The following is a 23890-nucleotide window of genomic DNA, read 5'->3' on the forward strand; positions in this document are numbered from 1 at the left end:
GAAATATCTACACCGCTATCTTTATAAGTATGGAAATGTCAACACCGCTATCTCTATAAACAAGGAAGTATCTACACCACTATCTCTATAAACATGGAAATATCTACACTGCCATCTGTATAAACATGCAAATATATACACAGTCATCTGTATAAACATGGAAATATCTACACCGCCATCTCTATAAACATGGAAATATCTACACAGCTATCTTTATAAACATGGAAATATCTACACCGCTATCTTTATAAATATGGAAATATCTACACCGTGATCTGTATTAACATGCAAATATCTACAAGGCTATCTCTATGAACATGGAAATATCTACACCGCTGTCTGTATACACATGGAAATATCTACACCGCTATCTCTATACACATGGAAATACCTACACCGCTATCTGTATAAACTTGGAAATATCTCCACCGCTATCAGTATAAACATGGAAATATCTACACCGCTATCTGTATAAACATGGAAATATCTCCACCGCCCTCTGTATAAACATGGAAATATCTACACCGCTATCTCTATACACATGGAAATACCTACACCACTATCTGTATAAACATGGAAATATCTACACCGCTATCTGTATAATCATGGAAATATCTACACCACTATCTGTACAAACTTGGAAAAATCTCCACCGCTATCTGTATAAACATGGAAATATCTCCAACGCTATCTGTATAAACATGGAAATATCTCCACAGCAATCTGTAAAAATATGGAAATATCTAAACCGCTATCCCTATAAACATGGAAATGTCTACACTGCTATCTCTATAAACATGGAAATAACTACACCGCTTCCTGTATAAACATGGAAATATCTACACAGCTATCTTTATAAACATGGAAATATCTACAACGCTATCTGCATAAACTTGGAAATATGTACACCGCTATCTGTATAAACATGGAAATATGTACACAGCTATCTGTATAAACTTAGAAATCTCTGTACTGCCATCGGTAGAAAGATGGAAATATCTACACCGTGATCTTTATGAACATGGAAATATCTACACCTATACCTGTATAAACGTCGAAATATCTACACCTCTATTTGTATAAGTATGGAAATGTCTGCACCGCAGTCTCTATAAACAAGGAAGTGTCTACACCGCTATCTCTATAAACATGGAAATATCTACACCGCCATCTGTATAAACATGGAGATACCTACACAGTACTCAGTATAAACATGGAAATATCAACAACACTATCTGTATAAACATGGAAATATCTACACCGCTATCTTTATAAACATGGAAATATCTACATCGCTATCTGTATAAACACGGAAATATCTCCACCGCTATCTCTATAAACATGGAAATATCTACACCGCTATCTGTATAAACATGGAAATATCTACACAGCTATCATTATAAGTATGGAAATGTCTACACCGCTATCTCTATAAACAAGGAAGTATCTACACCATTATCTCTATAAACATGGAAATATCTACACTGCCATCTGTAAAAACATGGAAATATATACACAGTCATCTGTATAAACATGGAAATATCTACACCACAATCTCCATAAACATGGAAATATCTACACTGCCATCTTGATACACATGGAAATATCTACACCGTGATCTGTATAGACATGGAAATACCTACACTGTCATCTGTATAAACATGGAAATATCTACACCGCTATCTGTATAAACATGGAAATATCTACACCACTATCTGCATAAACTTGGAAATATCTCCACAGCTATCTGTATAAACATGGAAATATCTACACTGCTATCTCTATAAACATTGAAATATCTACAGAGCTATCTTTATAAACATGGAAATATCTACACCGCTATCTTTATAAATATGGAAATAGCTACACCGCTATCTCTATAAACATGGAAATGTCTACACTGCTATCTGTATAAAAGTGGAAATATCTTCATGGCTATCTCTGTAAACATGGAAATATCTATGCCGCCATCTGAATAAACATGGAATTATCTGCACCGCTATCTGTATAAATATGGAAATATCTACAACAATATCTCTATAAACATGGAAATATCTACACCGCTATCTGTATAAACATGGAAATATCTACACCGCTATCTCTATAAACATGGAAATATCTACACCGCCATCTGTATAAACATGGAAATATATACACAGTCATCTGTATAAACATGGAAATATCTACACCACCATCTCTATATACATGGAAATATCTACACTGCCATCTTTATAAACATGGAAATATCTACACCGTGATCTGTATAGACCTGGAAATATCTACACCGTGATCTGTATAAACATGGAAATATCTACACCGCTATCTGTATAAACATGGAAATATCTTCACCACTATCTGTATAAACTTGGAAATATCTCCACAGCTATCTGAATAAACATGGAAATATCTACACCGCTATCTCTATAAACATGGAAATATCTACACCGCTATCTTTATAAACATGGAAATATCTACACCGCTATCTTTATAAATATGGAAATAGCTACACCGCTATCTCTATAAACATGGAAATGTCTACACTGCTATCTGTATAAACATGGAAATATCTTCATGGCTATCTCTGTAAATATGGAAATATCTACTCCACCATCTGTATAAACATGGAAATACCTACACAGTCATCTGTATAAACATGGAAACATCTACACCGCTATTTCTATAAACACGGAAATACCTTCACTGCTATCTGTATAAACATGGAAATATCTACACCGCTATCTCTATAAACATGGAAATATCTACACCGCCATCTGTATAAACAAGGAAATATATACACAGTCATCTGTATAAACATGGAAATATCTACACCACCATCTCTATAAACATGGAAATATCTACACTGCCATCTTTATAAACATGGAAACATCTACACCGTGATCTGTATAAACATGGAAATATCTACAACGTGATCTGTATAAACATGGAAATATCTACACCGCTATCTGTATAAACATGGAAATAACTTCACCACTCTCTGTATAAACTTGGAAATATCTCCACAGCTATCTGTATAAACATGGAAATATCTACACCGCTCTCTCTATAAACATGGAAATATCTACACCGCTATCTTTATAAACATGGAAATATCTACACCGCTATCTTTATAAATATGGAAATAGCTACACCGCTATCTCTATAAACATGGAAATGCCTACACTGCTATCTGTATAAACATGGAAAGAGCCACATCGCTATCTGTATAAACATGGAAATATCTACGCCGCCATCTGAATAAACATGGAATTATCTGCACCGCTATCTGTATAAATACAGAAATATCTACAACAATATCTCTATAAACATGGAAATATCTACACCGCTATCTGTATAAACATGGAAATATCTACACCGCTATCTCTATAAACATGGAAATATCTACACCGCCATCTGTATAAACATGGAAATATATACATAGTCATCTGTATAAACATGGAAATATCTACACCACCATCTCTATAAACATGGAAATATCTACACTGCCATCTTTATAAACATGGAAATATCTACACCGTGATCTGTATAGACATGTAAATATCTACACCGTGATCCATATAAACATGGAAATATCAACACCGCTATCTGTATAAACATGGAAATATCTTCACCTCTATCTGTATAAACTTGGAAATATCTCCACATCTATCTGTATAAACATGGAAATATCTACACCGCTATCTCTATAAACATGGAAATATCTACACCGCTATCTTTATAAACTTGGAAATATCTACACCGCTATCTTTATAAATATGGAAATAGCTACACCGCTATCTCCATAAACATGGGAATGTCTACACTGCTATCTGTATAAACATGGAAATATCTTCATGGCTATCTCTGTAAACATGGAAATATCTACTCCACCATCTGTATAAGCATGGAAATATCTACACAGTCATCTGTATAAACATGGTAACATCTACACCGCTATTTCTATAAACACGGAAATACCTTCACTGCTATCTGTATAAACATGGAAATATCTACACCGCTATCTCTATAAACATGGAAATATCTACACCGCTGTCTGTATACACATGGAAATATCTACACCGCTATCTCTATACACATGGAAATACCTACACTGCTATCTGTATAAACTTGGAAATATCTCCACCGCTATCAGTATAAACATGGAAATATCTACACCGCTATCTGTATAAACATGGAAATATCTCCACCGCCATCTGTATAAACATGGAAATATCTACACCGCTATCTCTATACACATGGAAATACCTACACCACTATCTGTATAAACATGGAAATATCTACACCGCTATCTGTATAATCATGGAAATATCTACACCACTATCTGTATAAACTTGGAAAAATCTCCACTGCTATCTGTATAAACATGGAAATATCTCCAACGCTATCTGTATAAACATGGAAATATCTCCACAGCAATCTGTAAAAATATGGAAATATCTAAACCGCTATCTCTATAAACATGGAAATGTCTACACTGCTATCTCTATAAACATGGAAATAACTACACCGCTACCTGTATAAACATGGAAATATCTGCACAGCTATCTTTATAAACATGGAAATATCTACAACGCTATCTGCATAAACTTGGAAATATCTACACCGCTATCTGTATAAACATGGAAATATGTACACAGCTATCTGTATAAACTTAGAAATCTCTACACTGCCATCGGTAGAAAGATGGAAATATCTACACCGTGATCTTTATGAACATGGAAATATCTACACCAATACCTGTATAAACGTCGAAATATCTACACCTCTATCTGTATAAGAATGGAAATGTCTACACCGCAGTCTCTATAAACAAGGAAGTGTCTACACCGCTATCTCTATAAACATGGAAATATCTACACCGCCATCTGTATAAACATGGAGATACCTACACAGTACTCTGTATAAACATGGAAATATCAACACCACTATCTGTATAAAGATGGAAATATCTACACCGCTATCTTTATAAACATGGAAATATCTACATCGCTATCTGTATAAACACGGAAATATCTCCACCGCTATCTCTATAAACATGGAAATATCTACACCGCTATCTGTATAAACATTGAAATATCTACACCGCTATCTTTATAAGTATGGAAATGTCTACACCGCTATCTCTATAAACAAGGAAGTATCTACACCACTATCTCTATAAACATGGAAATATCTACACTGCCATCTGTATAAACATGGAAAGAGCTACATCGCTCTCAGTATAAACATGGAAATATCTAAGCCGCCATCTGAATAAACATGGAATTATCTGCACCGCTATCTGTATAAATATGGAAATATCTACACAAATATCTCTATAAACATGGAAATAACTACACCGCTATATGTATAAACATGGAAATATCTACACCGCTATCTCTATAAACATGGAAATATCTACACCACCATCTGTATAAACATGGAAATATATACACAGTCATCTGCATAAACATGGAAATATCTACACCACAATCTCCATGAACATGGAAATATCTACACTGCCATCTTTATACACATGGAAATATCTACACCGTGATCTGTATAGACATGGAAATACCTACACTGTCATCTGTATAAACATGGAAATATCTACACCGCTATCTGTATAAACATGGAAATATCTACACCACTATCTGTATAAACTTGGAAATACCTACACAGTCATCTGTATAAACTTGGAAATATCTTCACGACCATCTGTATAAACAGGGAAGTATCTTCACCGCCCTCTCTATAAACCTGGTAATACCTACACCGCTATCTCTATAAACATGGAAATATCTACACCGATATCTCCATAAACATGGAAATATCTACACCGCTATCTTTATAAATATGGAAATAGCTACACCGCTATCTCTATAAACATGGAAATGTCTACACTGCTATCTGTATAAACATGGAAATATCTTCATGGCTATCTCTGTAAATATGGAAATATCTACTCCACCATCTGTATAAACATGGAAATACCTACACAGTCATCTGTATAAACATGGAAACATCTACACCGCTATTTCTATAAACACGGAAATACCTTCACTGCTATCTGTATAAACATGGAAATATCTACACCGCTATCTCTATAAACATGGAAATATCTACACCGCCATCTGTATAAACATGGAAATATATACACAGTCATCTGTCTAAACATGGAAATATCTACACCACCATCTCTATAAACATGGAAATATCTACACTGCCATCTTTATAAACATGGAAACATCTACACCGTGATCTGTGTAAACATGGATATATCTACACCGTGATCTGTATAAACATGGAAATATCTACACCGCTATCTGTATAAACATGGAAATAACTTCACCACTCTCTGTATAAACTTGGAAATATCTCCACAGCTATCTGTATAAACATGGAAATATCTACACGGCTCTCTCTATAAACATGGAAATATCTACACCGCTATCTTTATAAACATGGAAATATCTACACCGCTATCTTTATAAATATGGAAATAGCTACACCGCTATCTCTATAAACATGGAAATGTCTACACTGCTATCTGTATAAACATGGAAAGAGCCACATCGCTATCTGTATAAACATGGAAATATCTATGCCGCCATCTGAATAAACATGGAATTATCTGCACCGCTATCTGTATAAATATAGAAATATCTACAACAATATCTCTATAAACATGGAAATATCTACACCGCTATCTGTATAAACATGGAAATATCTACACCGCTATCTCTATAAACATGGAAATATCTACACCGCCATCTGTATAAACATGGAAATATATACACAGTCATCTGTATAAACATGGAAATATCTACACCACCATCTCTATAAACATGGAAATACCTACACTGCCATCTTTATAAACATGGAAATATCTACACCGTGATCTGTATAGACATGGAAATATCTACACCGTGATCCGTATAAACATAGAAATATCAACACCGCTATCTGTATAAACATGGAAATATCTTCACCGCTATCTGTATAAACTTGGAAATATCTCCACAGCTATCTGTATAAACATGGAAATATCTACACCGCTATCTCTATAAACATGGAAATATCTACACTGCTATCGTTATAAACATGGAAATATCTACACCGCTATCTTTATAAATATGGAAATAGCTACACCGCTATCTCCATAAACATGGGAATGTCTACACTGCTATCTGTATAAACATGGAAATATCTTCATGGCTATCTCTGTAAACAAGGAAATATCTACTCCACCATCTGTATAATTATGGAAATACCTACACAGTCATCTGTATAAACATGGAAACATCTACACCGCTATTTCTATAAACACCGAAATACCTTCACTGCTATCTGTATAAACATGGAAATATCTACACCGCTATCTCTATAAACATGGAAATATCTACACCGCTGTCTGTATACACATGGAAATATCTACACCACTATCTCTATACACATGGAAATACCTACACCGCTATCTGTATAAACTTGGAAATATCTCCACCGCTATCAGTATAAACATGGAAATATCTACACCGCTATCTGTATAAACATGGAAATATCTCCACCGCCATCTGTATAAACATGGAAATATCTACACCACTATCTCTATACACATGGAAATAACAACACCACTATCTGTATAAACATGGAAATGTCGACACCGCTATCTGTATAATCATGGAAATATCTATACCACTATCTGTATAAACTTGGAAAAATCTCCACCGCTATCTGTATAAACATGGAAATATCTCCAACGCTATCTGTATAAACATGGAAACATCTCCACAGCAATCTGTAAAAATATGGAAATATCTAAACCGCTATCTCTATAAACATGGAAATGTCTACACTGCTATCTCTATAAACATGGAAATAACTACACCGCTACCTGTATAAACATGGAAATATCTGCACAGCTATCTTTATAAACATGGAAATATCTACAACGCTATCTGCATAAACTTGGAAATATCTACACCGCTATCTGTATAAACATGGAAATATGTACACAGCTATCTGTATAAACTTAGAAATCTCTACACTGCCATCGGTAGAAAGATGGAAATATCTACACCGTGATCTTTATGAACATGGAAATATCTACACCTATACCTGTATTAACGTCGAAATATCTACACCTCTATCTGTATAAGTATGGAAATGTCTACACCGCAGTCTCTATAAACAAGGAAGTGTCTACACCGCTATCTCTATAAACATGGAAATATCTACACCGCCATCTGTATAAACATGGAGATACCTACACAGTACTCTGTATAAACATGGAAATATCAACACCACTATCTGTATAAACATGGAAATATCTACACCGCTATCTTTATAAACATGGAAATATCTACATCGCTATCTGTATAAACACGGAAATATCTCCACCGCTATCTCTATAAACATGGAAATATCTACACCGCTATCTGTATAAACATGGAAATATCTACACCGCTATCTTTATAAGTATGGAAATGTCTACACCGCTATCTCTATAAACAAGGAAGTATCTACACCACTATCTCTATAAACATGGAAATATCTACACTGCCATCTGTATAAACATGAAAAGAGCTACATCGCTCTCTGTATAAACATGGAAATATCTACGCCGCCATCTGAATAAACATGGAATTATCTGCACTGCTATCTGTATAAATATGGAAATATCTACACAAATATTTCTATAAACATGGAAATAACTACACCGCTATCTGTATAAACATGGAAATATCTACACCGCTATCTCTATAAACATGGGAATATCTACACCGCCATCTGTATAAACATGGAAATATATACACAGTCATCTGCATAAACATGGATATATCTACACCACAATCTCCATAAACATGGAAATATCTACACTGCCATCTTTATACACATGGAAATAACTACACCGTGATCTGTATAGACATGGAAATACCTACACTGTCATCTGTATAAACATGGAAATATCTACACCGCTATCTGTATAAACATGGAAATATCTACACCACTATCTGTATAAACTTGGAAATATCTCCACAGCTATCTGTATAAACATGGAAATATCTACACCGCTATCTCTATAAACATTGAAATATCTACAGAGCTATCTTTATAAACATGGAAATATCTACACCGCTATGTTTATAAATATGGAAATAGCTACACCGCTATCTCTATAAACATGGAAATGTCTACACTGCTATCTGTATAAAAGTGGAAATATCTTCATGGCTATCTCTGTAAACATGGAAATATCTAGGCCGCCATCTGAATAAACATGGAATTATCTGCACCGCTATCTGTATAAACATGGAAATATCTACAAAAATATCTCTATGAACATGGAAATATCTACACCGCTATCTGTATAAACATGGAAATATCTACACCGCTATGTCTATAAACATGGAAATATCTACACCGCCATCTGTATAAACATGGAAATATATACACAGTCATCTGTATAAACATGGAAATATCTACACCACCATCTCTATAAACATGGAAATATCTACACGGCCATCTTTATAAACATGGAAATATCTACACCGTGATCTGTATAGACATGGAAATATCTACACCGTGATCTGTATAAACATGGAAATATCTACACCGCTATCTGTATAAACATGGAAATATCTTCACCACTATCTGTATAAACTTGGAAATATCTCCACAGCTATCTGTATAAACATGGAAATATCTACACCGCTATCTCTATAAACATGGAAATATCTACACAGCTATCTTTATAAACATGGAAATATCTTCACCGCTATCTTTATAAATATGGAAATAGCTACACCGCTATCTCTATAAACATGGAAATGTCTACACTGCTCTCTGTATAAACATGGAAATATATTCATGGCTATCTCTGTAAACATGGAAATATCTACTCCACCATCTGTATAAACATGGAAATACCTACACAGTCATCTGTATAAACATGGAAACATCTACACCGCTATTTCTATAAACACGGAAATACCTTCACTGCTATCTGTATAAACATGGAAATATCTACACCGCTATCTCTATAAACATGGAAATATCTACACCGCCATCTGTATAAACATGGAAATATATACACAGTCACCTGTATAAACATGGAAATATCTACACCACCATCTCTATAAACATGGAAATATCTACACTGCCATCTTTATAAACATGGAAATATCTACACCGTGATCTGTATAAACATGGAAATATCTACACCGTGATCTGTATAAACATGGAAATATCTACACCGCTCTCTGTATAAACATGGAAATAACTTCACCACTCTCTGTATAAACTTGGAAATATCTACACATCTATCTTTATAAACGTGGAAATATCTACACCACTATCTGTATAAACATGGAAATATCTACACCGCCATCTGTATAAACATGGAAATACCCACACCGCTATCTGTATTAACATGGATATAGCCACACCGCTATCTGTATAAACATGGAAATGTCTACACGGCCATCTGAATAAACATGGAAATATCTACACCGGTATCTGTATAAATATGGAAATATCTACACCGATATCTCCATAAACATGGAAATATCTCCACCGCTATCTGTATAAACATGAAAATACCTACACCGCTATCTCTATGAACATGAAAATATCTACACCGCCATCTGTATGAACATGGAAATATATAGAGTCATCTGTATAAACTTGGAAATATCTACACCACCATATCTATAAACATGGAAATATCTACACTGCCATCTTTATAAACATGGAAATATCTACACAGCCATCTGTATAAACATGGAAATATATACACAGTCATCTGTATAAACATGGAAATATCTACACCACAATCTCCATAAACATGGAAATATCTACACTGCCATCTTTATACACATGGAAATATCTACACCGTGATCTGTGTAGACATGGAAATACCTACGCTGTCATCTGTATAAACATGGAAATATCTCCACCGCTATCAGTATAAACATGGAAATATCTCCACCGCCATCGGTATAAACATGGAAATATCTACACCGCTATCTCTATACACATGGAAATACCTACACCGCGATCTGTATAAACTTGGAAATATCTCCACCGCTATCAGTATAAACATGGAAATATCTACACCGCTATCTGTATAAACATGGAAATATCTCCACCGCCATCTGTATAAACATGGAAATATCTACACCGCTATCTCTATAAACATGCAAATACCTACACCACTATCTTTATAAACATGGAAATATCTACACCGCTATCTGTATAATCATGGAAATATCTACACCATTATCTGTATAAACTTGGAAATATCTCCACAGCTATCTGTATAAACATGGAAATATCTCCAACGCTGTCTGTATAAACATGGAAATATCTCCACAGCAATCTGTATAAACATGGAAATATCTAAACTGCTATCTCTATAAACATGGAAATGTCTACAGTGCTATCTCTATAAACATGGAAATAACTACACCGCTACCTGTATAAACATGGAAATATCTGCACAGCTATCTTTATATACATGGAAATATCTACAACGCTATCTGCATAAACTTGGAAATATCTACACCGCTATCTGTATAAACATGGAAATATGTACACAACTATCTGTATAAACTTAGAAATCTCTACACTGCCATCGGTAGAAAGATGGAAATATCTACACAGTGATCTTTATGAAAATGGAAATATCTACACCTATACCTGTATAAACGTCAAAATATCTACACCTCTATCTGTATAAGTATGGAAATGTCTACACCGCAGTCTCTATAAACAAGGAAGTGTCTACACGGCTTTCTCTATAAACATGGAAATATCTACACCGCCATCTGTATAAACATGGAGATACCTACAAAGTACTCTGTATAAACATGGAAATATCAACACCCCTATCTGTATAAACATGGAAATATCTACACCGCTATCTTTATAAATATGGAAATGTCTACATCGCTATCTGTGTAAACACGGAAATATCTCCACCGCTATCTCTATAAACATGGAAATATCTACACCGCTATCTTTATAATCATGGAATTACCGACACCGCTGATTGTATAAACATGGAAATATCTACACCGTTGTCTGTATAAACATGGAAATATCTACACCGCTATCTTTATAAGTATGGAACTGTCTACACCGCTATCTCTATAAACAAGGAAGTATCTACACCACTATCTCTATAAACATGGAAATATCTACACTGCTATCTGTGTAAACATGCAAATATATACACAGTCATCTGTATAAACATGGAAATATCTACACCATCATCTCTATAAACATGGAAATATCTACACAGCTATCTTTATAAACATGGAAATATCTACACATCCGCCTGTATAAGCATGGAAATATCTACACCTCTATCTCTATACACATGGAAATACCTACACCGCTATCTGTATAAACATGGAAATATCTGCACCGCTATCTGTATAAACATGGAAATATCTATGCCGCCATCTGATTGTACGTGGAAATATCTACACCGCTATCTGTATAAGCATGGAAATATCTCCACCGCTATGTCTATAAACATGGAAATATCTCCACCGCTATCTGTATAAACATGGAAATATCTCAACCGCTATCTGTATAAATATGGAAATGTCTACACCGCTATCTCTATAAACATGGAAATACCTACACCGCCATGTCTCTAAACGTGGAATTATCTACACCGCTATCTCTGTAAACTCAGAAATATCTACACCACCATCTCTATGAACTTAGAAATATCTACACCGCCATCAGTATAAACATGGAAATATCTACACCGATATCTCCATAAACATGGAAATATCTCCACCGCTATCTGTACAAACATGAAAATACCTACACCGCTATCTCTATGAACATGGAAATATCTACACCGCCATCTGTATGAACATGGAAATATATAGAGTCATCTGTATAAACTTGGAAATATCTACACCACCATATCTATAAACATGGAAATATCTACACTGCCATCTTTATAAACATGGAAATATCTACACAGCCATCTGTACAAACATGGAAATATATACACCGCTATCTGTATAAACATGGAAATATCTACACCACCATCTGTATAAACAGGGAAATAACTACACAGTCATCTGTATAAACATGGAAACATCTATACCGCTATTTCTATAAACACGGAAATAACTTCACTGCTATCTGTATAAATATGAAAATATCTACACCGCTATCTGTATAAACATGGAAATATCTACACCGCTATCTCTATGAACATGGAAATATCTACACCGCTGTCTGTATACACATGGAAATAGCTACACCGCTATCTCTATACACATGGAAATACCTACACTGCTATCTGTATAAACTTGGAAATATCTCCACCGCTATCAGTATAAACATGGAAATATCTACACCGCTAGCAGTATAAACATGGAAATATCTCCACCGCCATCGGTATAAACATGGAAATATCTACACCGCTATCTGTATAAACATGGAAATATCTACACCGCCATCTGTATAAACATGGAAATATCTACATCGCTAACTGTATAAACATGGAAATATCTACACCGCTGTTTATATAAACATGGAAATATCTACACCGCTATCTGTATAAACATGGAAATATCTACACCGCTATCTGTATAAACATGGAAATATCTACACCGATATCTTTATAAACATGTAAATATCTACCTCGCTATCTGCATAAACATGGAAATATCTCCACCGCCATCGGTATAAACATGGAAATATCTCCACCGCTAACTCTATAAACATGGAAATATCTACACAGCTATCTTTATAAACATGGAAATATCTACACCACTATCTGTACAAACATGGAAATATCTACACTGTCATCTGTATAAACATGGAAATAGCCACACCGATATCTGTATGAACATGGAAATATCTATGCGGCCATCTGAATAAACATGGAAATACCTACACCGCTATCTGTATAAATATGGAAATATCTACACCGATATCTCCATAAACATGGAAATATCTACACCGCTATCTGTATATACATGGAAATATATACACCGCTATCTCTATAAACATGGAAATATCTACACTGCCATCTTTATAAACAATGAAATATCTACACAGCAATCTGTATAGACATGGAAATATCTACACCGTTTATACACATGGAAATACCTACACCGCTATCTGGAAAAACATGGAAATATCTACAACGCTAGCTGTTTAAACATGGAAATATCTTCACCAGTATCTGTATAAACTTGGAAATATTTCCACCGCTGTCTGTATTAACATGGAAATATCTACACCACTATCTGCATAAACATGGAAATATCTACACTGCCATCTGTATAAACATGGAAATAGCCACACCGCTATCGGTATGAACATGGATATATCTACGCCGCCATCTGAATAAACATGGAAATATCTACAACGCTATGTGCCTAAATATGGAAATTTCTACACCGATATCTCTATAAACATGGAAATATCTACACCGCTATCTGTATAAACATGGAAATATCTACACCGCTATCTCTATAAACATGGAAATATCTACACCGCCATCTGTATAAACATGGAAATATATACAGAGTCATATGTATAAACATGGAAATATCTACACCACCATCTCTATCAACATGCAAATATCTACACTGCCATCTTTATAAACATGGAAATATCTACACATCTGCCTGTATAAGCATGGAAATATCTACACCGCTATCTCTATACACATGGAAATACCTACACCGCTATCTGTATAAACATGGAAATATCTGCACCGCTATCTGTATAAACATGGAAATATCTATGCCGCCATCTGATTGTACGTGGAAATATCTACACCGCTATCTGTATACACATGGAAATATCTCCACCGCTATGTCTATAAACATGGAAATATCTCCACCGCTGTCTGTATAAACATGGAAATATCTCAACCGCTCTCTGTATAAATATGGAAATATCTACACCGCTATCACGATAAACATGGAAACACCTACACCGCCATGTCTCTAAACGTGGAATTATCTACACCGCTATCTCTGTAAACTCAGAAATATCTAAACCACCATCTCTATAAACTTAGAAATATCTACACCGCCATCAGTATAAACATGGAAATATCTACACAGCCATCTGTAAAAACATAGAAATAACTACACTGCCATCTGTAGAAAGATGGAAATATCTACACCGCGATCTGTAAGAACATGGAAATACCTACACCTATACCTGTATAAACATGGAAATAACTACCCTGCTATTTGTATAAATATGGAAATATCTACACCGCTATCTCTATAAACAAGGAAATGTCTACACAGCTATCTGTATAAACATGGAAATATCTACATGGCTATCTCTATAAACATGGAAATATCTACACCGCCTTCTGTATAAACATGGAGATATCTACACAGTACTCTGTATAAACATGGAAACATCAACACGACTATCTGTATAAGCATGGAAATATCTACACCGCTATCTTTATAAACATGGAAATATCTACATCGCTATCTGTATAAACACGGAAATATCTCCACCGCTACCACTATAAACATGGAAATATCTACACCGCCTTCTGTATAAACATGGAGATATCTACACAGTACTCTGTATAAACATGGAAACATCAACACGACTATCTGTATAAACATGGAAATATCTACACCGCTATCTGTACAAACATGGAAATATCTACACCGCTATCTTTATAAGTATGGAAATGTCAACACCGCTATCTCTATAAACAAGGAAGTAACTACACCACTATCTCTATAAACATGGAAATATCTACACTGCCATCTGTATAAACATGCAAATATATACACAGTCATCTGTATAAACATGGAAATATCTACACGGCCATCTCTATAAACATGGAAATATCTACACCGCTATCTTTATAAACATGGAAATATCTACACCGCTATCTTTATAAATATGGAAATAGCTACACCGCTATCTCTATAAACATGGAAATGTCTACACTGCAATCTGTATAAACATGGAAATATCTTCATGGCTATCTCTGTAAACATGGAAATATCTACTCCACCATCTGTATAAACATGGAAATACCTACACAGTCATCTGTATAAACATGGAAACATCTACACCGCTATTTCTATAAACATGGAAATACCTTCACTGCTATCTGTATAAACATGGAAATATCTACACCGCTATCTCTATAAACAAGGAAATGTCTACACAGCTATCTGTATAAACATGGAAATAACTACATGGCTATCTCTGTAAACATGGAAATATCTACACCACCATCTGTATAAACATGAAAATAGCTACACAGTCATCTGTATAAACATGAAAATATCTACACCACTATCTGTATAAACATGGAAATATTTACACAGTCATCTCTGTAAGCATGGAAATATCTTCACTGCTATCTGTATAAACATGGAAGTAACCACACCGCTATCTGTATAAACATGGAAATATCTACACCGCCATCTGTAAAAGCATGGAAATACCTACACAGTCGTCTCTATAAACATGGAAATATCTACACCTCCATCTGTATAAACATGGAAATATCTACACCGCTATCCCTATAAACATGGAAATACCTACACCGCAATCTGTATAAACATGGAAATATCTACACCGCTATCTGTATAAACATGGAAATATCTACACCGCGCTCTGTAAAAACATGGAAATGTCTATACCGCTATCTGTATAAATATGGAAATATCTACACAACGATCAGTATAAACATGGAAATATCTACACCGCTGTCTGTGTAAACATGGAATTATCTATACTGCCATCTGAATAAACATGGAAATATCTACGCAGGTATCTCTATAAATATGGAAATATCTTCACCGCTATCTCTATAAACATGGAAATACCTACACCGCTATCTCTATAAACATGGAAATATCTACACCGCTATCTCTACAAACATGGAAATATCTACACCGCCATCTGTAGAAACATGGAAATATATCCACAGTCATCTGTGAAAACATGGAAATATCTATACATCCATCTGTATAAACATGGCAATATATACAGGGCCACCTGTATACACATGGAGATATCTACACCGCTATCTGTATAAACATGGAAATATCTACATCGCTATCTGTATAAACATGGAAATATCTCCACCGCTATCTGTATAAACATTTAAATATCTACACCGCTATCTATATAAAAATGGAAATATCTCCACCGCTATCTCTATAAACATGGAAATATATACACCGCCATCTCTATAAACATGGAAATATCTTCACCACCATCTACATAAACAAGGAAATGACTACACCGCCATCTGTATAAACATGGAAATATCTACACTGCCATCTGTAGAAATATGGAAATATCTACACCATGATCTGTATAAACATGGAAATATCTACACCGCTATCTGTATAAACCTGGAAATATCTACAACGCTATCTCTATAAACATGGAAATATCTACACCGCCATGTCTACAAACTTGGAAATATGTACACCGCCATCTGCATAAACATGGAAATATCTACACCACTATCTGTAAAAACATGGAAATACCAACACCGCTATCTGTATAAACATGGAAATATCTACAACGCTATCTGTATAAACGGACATATCTACACCGCTATCTCTATAAACATGGAAATATCTACACTGCCATCTGTATAAACATGGAAATACCTACACAGTCATCTGTATAAACTTGGAAATATCTTCACCACCATCTGTATAAACAGGGAAGTATCTTCACCGCCCTCTCTATAAACCTGGTAATACCTACACCGCTATCTCTATAAACATGGAAATATCTACACTGCTATCTCCATAAACATGGAAATATATACACCGCCATCTCTATAAACATGGAAATATCTACAGCGCCATCTACATAAACAAGGAAATATCTACACCTCCATCTTTATAAACATGGAAATATCTACACCGCTATCTGTATAAACATGGAAATATCTACACCGCCATCTGTAAAAACATTGAAATATCTGCACTGCCATCTGTATACACATGGAGATATCTACACAGACATCGGTATAAACATGGAAATAACTACACCGCTAGCTCTATAAACATGGAAATACCTACACCGCTATCTCTATAAACCTGGAAATATCTACACCGCTATCTGTATAAACATGGAAATACCAACACTGCTTTCTGTATAAACATGGAAATATCTACAATGCTATCTGTATAAACATGGAAATATCTACACCGCTATCTGAATAAACATGGAAATAGGAATACCGCTATCTGTATAAACATGGAAATATCTCCACCGCTATCTGTATAAACATGGACATATCTACACCGCTATCTCTATAAACATGGAAATAACTACACTGCCATCTACATTAACATGGAAATACCTACACAGTCATCTGTATAAACTTGGAAATATCTACACCTCCGTCTGTATAAACAGGGAAATATCTACACCGCCTTCAGTATAAACATGGAAATATCTACACAGCCATCTCTATAAACTTGGAAATATCTACACCGCTATCTCTATAAACTTGGAAATATATACACCGCCATCTCTATAAACATGGAAATATCTTCACCGCCATCTACATAAACAAGGAAATGACTACACCGCCATCTGTATAAACATGGAAATATCTACACTGCCATCTGTAGAAATATGGAAATATCTACACCGCGATCTGTATAAACATGGAAATATCTACACCGCTATCGGTATAAATATGGAAATATCTACAATGCTATCTGTATAAACATGGAAATATCTACACCATGATCTGTATAAACATGGAAATATCTACACCGCTATCTGTATAAACCTGGAAATACCTACACTGCTCTCTGTATAAATATGGAAATATCTACTCCGCTATTTCTATAAACATGGAAATATCTGCAACGCTTTCTGTATAAACATGGAAATACCTACACCGCTATCTTTATAAACATGGAAATATCTACACCGCCATCTGTAAAACCATGGAAATATATTCACAGTAATCTGTGTAAACATGGAAATATCTACACCACCATCTGTATACACATGGAAATATCTACACTGCCATCTGTATACACATGGAAATATCTACACAGCCATCTGTATAAACATTGAGAAATCTATCCCGCTATCTCTATAAACATGGAAATACCTACACCGCTATCTCTATAAACGTGGAATAATCTACACCGATATCTCTATAAACATGGAAATATCTACACCGCCATCTCTATAAACATGAAAATATCTACACTGCCATCTCCATAAACATGGAAATATCTACACTGCCATCTGTATAAACATGGAAATATCTACACAGCCATCTCTATACACGTAGAAATATCTACACCGCCATCTCTATAAACATGGAAATATCTACACCGCTATCTGTATAAACATGGAAATACCCACACCGCTATCTGTATAAACATGGAAATACCTACACCGCTATCTGTATAAACATGGGGATATCTACACCGCTATCCCTTTAAACATGGAAATATCAACACCGCTATCTGTATAAACATGGAAATATCTACTCCGCTGTCTGTATAAACATGGAAATATCTACACCGATATCACTATAAACATGGAAATAGCTACACCGCTATCTCTATAAACATGGAAATATCTACACCGCTATCTCTATAAACATGGAAATATCTACACCGCCATCTCTATAAACATGAAAATATATACACCGCCATCTCTATAAACATGGAAATATCTACACTGCCATCTACATAAACAAGGAAATAGCTACACCGCCATCTATATAAACATGGAAATATCTACACCGCCATCTGTATAAACATGAAAATATCTACACTTCCATCTGTAGGAAGATGGAAATATCTACACTGCCATCTGTATAAAGATGTAAATATCTACATCGCGAGCTGTATAAACATGGAAATATCTACACCGCTATCTGCATTAACATGGAAATACCAACACTGCTATCTGTATAAACCTGGAAATATCTACACCGCTGTCTGTTTAAACATGGAAATATCTACACCGCTTTCTCTATAAACATGGAAATATATACACCGCCATCTCTATAAACATGGAAATATCTATGCCGCCATCTACATAAACAAGGAAATATCTACACCGCCATCTATATAAACATGGAAATATCTATACTGCCAGGTGCTCAAGAGCAGCCTGGGCAATACAGCAAGACCTCATCTCTACAAATAAATAAGAAAAATTAGCTGGCCATGGTGGCATGCACCTGTAGTCCCAGCTTCTTGAGAGTCTGAGGTGGGAGGTTCCACGTATCCCAGGAGTTTAAGGCTGCAGTGAGCTTGGATAACGTCTGCACTCCAGCCTGGATGACAGAACAAGAACCTTTTTCAAAAATGAAAAAAGAAAAAAAAAACCTAAAAACTAAAAACTGGATGTAGTTTGCTAATAACTAAACAGCAAATTAATTTTAACATGCTTACATATCAACGATGTCTTTCTTCTTTGATCATAAACCTGCTCACTAAGAAGCTGCTGAAGTCCATGGTAGTGACAGGTGCATGTCTGCATCCTTGTCCTGACCTGCATCTTCTTTGATTGTCCCCATCTGTGTCTCCGACTGGCACTGCCAAACCGGCTTGCTACCTGATCAATGTTGTACTGAACCGGACTGCTAACTGATCAATGTTGTTGGGCTCACTGCACAAAGCTGTTCTTACAAGGTAGATTTCTGCCTGGAATAGTCGTACTTACACTGTTTATATTCCTTACTCCTGACCCATCCGACGCAGCACAAGTTCTATTTATTGCCATGGAAACATAGATCATTTGGAAACACCTCCTTCATTTCTATGGAATGTTCAAACATTTCTGACATTTTGGACTCTGTTCTAGCCTCTTGTTAAATATATCCAGAAAAGAGACAAAGCTTTATTGGGGGGCTATATGCACACATATGCTATAGAATAAGCTATCTAAATGTTTAAAAATACTTTCCATTTGGCACTGCACCTTAATTTGTAGACAGAAATTAAGTATGTGTATATCTATCTGTATAGATACGTATAAATATATATCCCCAAAACAAAAACTCATTCTCTTACTTATACATAGGTAGAATATAGGTGAATATACATATACATTTATAGGTAGAACAATAAAACCCCTCAGCCTCTTTAGGGCCATGTGTTTTCTCTGAGTAACTGTCACAATTAATTAAAATACATGTGTATGCCTTTTTAGATAAATTCCATCAGACCAGTTTCTGTCTGGTTGGAAAATAATAAGTGCCTATTTGCTAAGTGCCCCTGCCCCCATACTATGTTCCAGTGAACTAAAGACCTCTGGCAATCGTAGATTTACAACTCAGCAAGATTAAACAATTTATTGTTATTTATGACATCCAAGCTGGATCTTCTGTATTATATTCCACATTAGCATCTATCACTTTACATTTGGGAGATCCTGTCCAAAAAATGATTATGCCTCCTAACCAAACATTCAGCAGGGCTGCAGGAACAGGCCCCCTGAACAAACATCCTGCCAAAGTACTTTAAAGCACCGTGAGCTCCCACAGCTGTGCATTTTCAGATCACTCAGCAGATTAGCGTGGAGTCTCTTAGCCTCTGCTTGGTCTGTTCCTTTCAGTGATCTCTCACATGGCCCAGTCCATTCGGTTTGAAAATCCTCATGAAATGAGCAGATTATGATCTGGCTTCAGTAGAGGGCCATGGGGTGGGCCTGGAGGGGAGAGGGTTTGCTCTTAACACAGCCTGAGGCTCAGAAAGGTTTCAGATGGAAAAGCATGGCACTGACTCAGCTCATGCTTAACAGGAAATAATGCACAGACCACACCAAAAAAGCCCTTTATGTTGTGTGAAAGTCTATGCCGGAGCAGCTGCTGCCACCTCATGTACTGTGATAGAGTGTGCATGTGTGTGTTTGTGTGTGCATGAGTGTGAGTATGCACACAAATGTGTGCTGGGAGGGGGAGGAGATCACACCTTCCACAGTCGCCACCTCAGCCTTAGCTAGCAGCATGGAGAAATGCCAAAAGTCAAGAGGAAGCTGCACCAAAGCAACTGTGATCACCACATCAGCAGGCGCTTTCTGTTTAGTAAAGCTACTGGGACTGAAAAACACACACGATCTCGTCCTTCTTTTATTTTAATCAGAGCAAAATATTTTTATAATAATTGTGTTATATGAATAAATAATTCATAATGCTGTAACCCATTATCACATTCAATCCTCCTAACAACCCTAGAAGATACGTAGACAAGTATTATTACTTTCCCTATTTTTATAAATGAGGAAATAAACCCCAGGAGGCTAGGCGACTTCCCCACGGTCATAGAAGTTGCAAACAGTAGTATCATGATTCAAATCCAAAGCTTCTCCTTTTGTCTTTATCATTTTAATTTTGAAGGTAATGCATATGCATGTATGATCTTTTAAATCCAGAGATGTATATGGAATAGATAGGAAAAGGGACTCTCCTTCCCCATTATACACCCCCTCCACCCAAGCTATATACACTGTTGACTAGAGTATGTCCTTTCAATCCTATTTTCTATGCCTACATTATATACAGAAAAGCAGGATTACGTTACACACAATATTCCAGTCATTGCTGTTTTTCACCAACAAGCTATCATTCACATCTTTTTCATACTACATATAAATTTATATCCTTTATTTTACTGGTGTATATTGTGCAGTTGTGTCATAAATTATGTACCTGTTCTCTGTTGAACATATAGATTTTTTCTGAGTTTTTCCTTAGCAAAATGCTGCAGTGAGTACCCTTGTACACAGATGTTTGTACATTTGTTCTAGAAAAATCTACAGTAAAGTTTCTTAGATTAAGAGATTCCCAGGTTATTAGAAAACTACTCTATTAATTTAGATATATACTTCCAAATTGCCTGACCAAAAAGTTATGTCAATTTAACTTCTATGAACAGTATACAAACATGACAATTTTCCATCACCTACACCAACTCTGGGTAATTTCATCTTTTTTACAAGTTGATGGATTGTTTTAATTTATATTTCTCTGGTTATTAATAAGGTTGGCCACCTGTTCATGTGTTATTATTGATGATATTTGTATTGAATTGTTTGAATTTTCTTGATTGCAAAAAACTTTTTACATGTCATAGATATTAAATATTTGTTGTAAAACTCTCCTTCCAGTATTTTGTATGTGTTTGGTCAAGTAGAATAAACTCTCGTCCTCTGATTTCAGATTCCTTTCTCTTTCCATTAGAAATCCCTAAATGTAAAACTACATATTGATAGCTAAAAACCAGGATGTTTACTAGAGAAAAAGAATACAAAGGCAATAACTAAATATTATATTTATACAAAATACCTACTAGTACAAACTTAAAAAGAGAAAGTAAAAGTCAAATGCTTCTACGACTTCAGACTAAGAAAAAGAACTTTTGAGGTTGAATGTTCCTGAAATTTTTCTTTTCATACAACTACGGACATGACTTCAAAAGTTGATGTAAAACTTTTACATCAAAAGTTGATGTAAAAATGTAAGATATGAAAGATATTTGAAGACTCAGAGAAGGTGGATTTTCATTTTAACAAGTCACATATATATTCTAGATATCCTCTTATTCGTAACTAAGAGAGTCAAATCAGATGAAAGAATCTAAAAATTTCCCTTTGACTGTGTTAAGTAGAAGTAGTAGAGGCATATTGGCCAAATCTTGAGTGTTTGCAAATTGACTCTTAAGGCTATAGGCTGGCACAGGTCATTGAAGCCCTAGCTTTTTATCTTTAATTTTAAAATCCCCAACAATTTATACTAATTTTTCTTGTCCATTATTTCCAAATAATCTTGTTTAAAGGTTATTACAGTGCTTGCTCATGTTACTGTTGTCTAACAGAAGGGTATCCGGGGCCTTAAAACTGAGAGGGT

At 35.2% G+C, this 23890-nt stretch overlaps 1 long non-coding RNA gene across 1 annotated transcript in view; it reads right to left on the reverse strand.

Annotated features, from left to right (window-relative positions):
• Nucleotides 1–23890, reverse strand: part of LOC112207723 (uncharacterized) — a 575632-nt gene that overhangs the window by 544932 nt on the left and 6810 nt on the right. The window contains exon 2 of the long non-coding RNA XR_008542105.2: nucleotides 20222–20337. This is a non-coding gene — a long non-coding RNA (uncharacterized LOC112207723). The remainder of the gene's footprint in view (nucleotides 1–20221; nucleotides 20338–23890) is intronic.

This window comes from Pan troglodytes, chromosome X, assembly GCF_028858775.2.
Source record: "Pan troglodytes isolate AG18354 chromosome X, NHGRI_mPanTro3-v2.0_pri, whole genome shotgun sequence".
NCBI classification, from domain to species: domain Eukaryota; kingdom Metazoa; phylum Chordata; class Mammalia; order Primates; family Hominidae; genus Pan; species Pan troglodytes.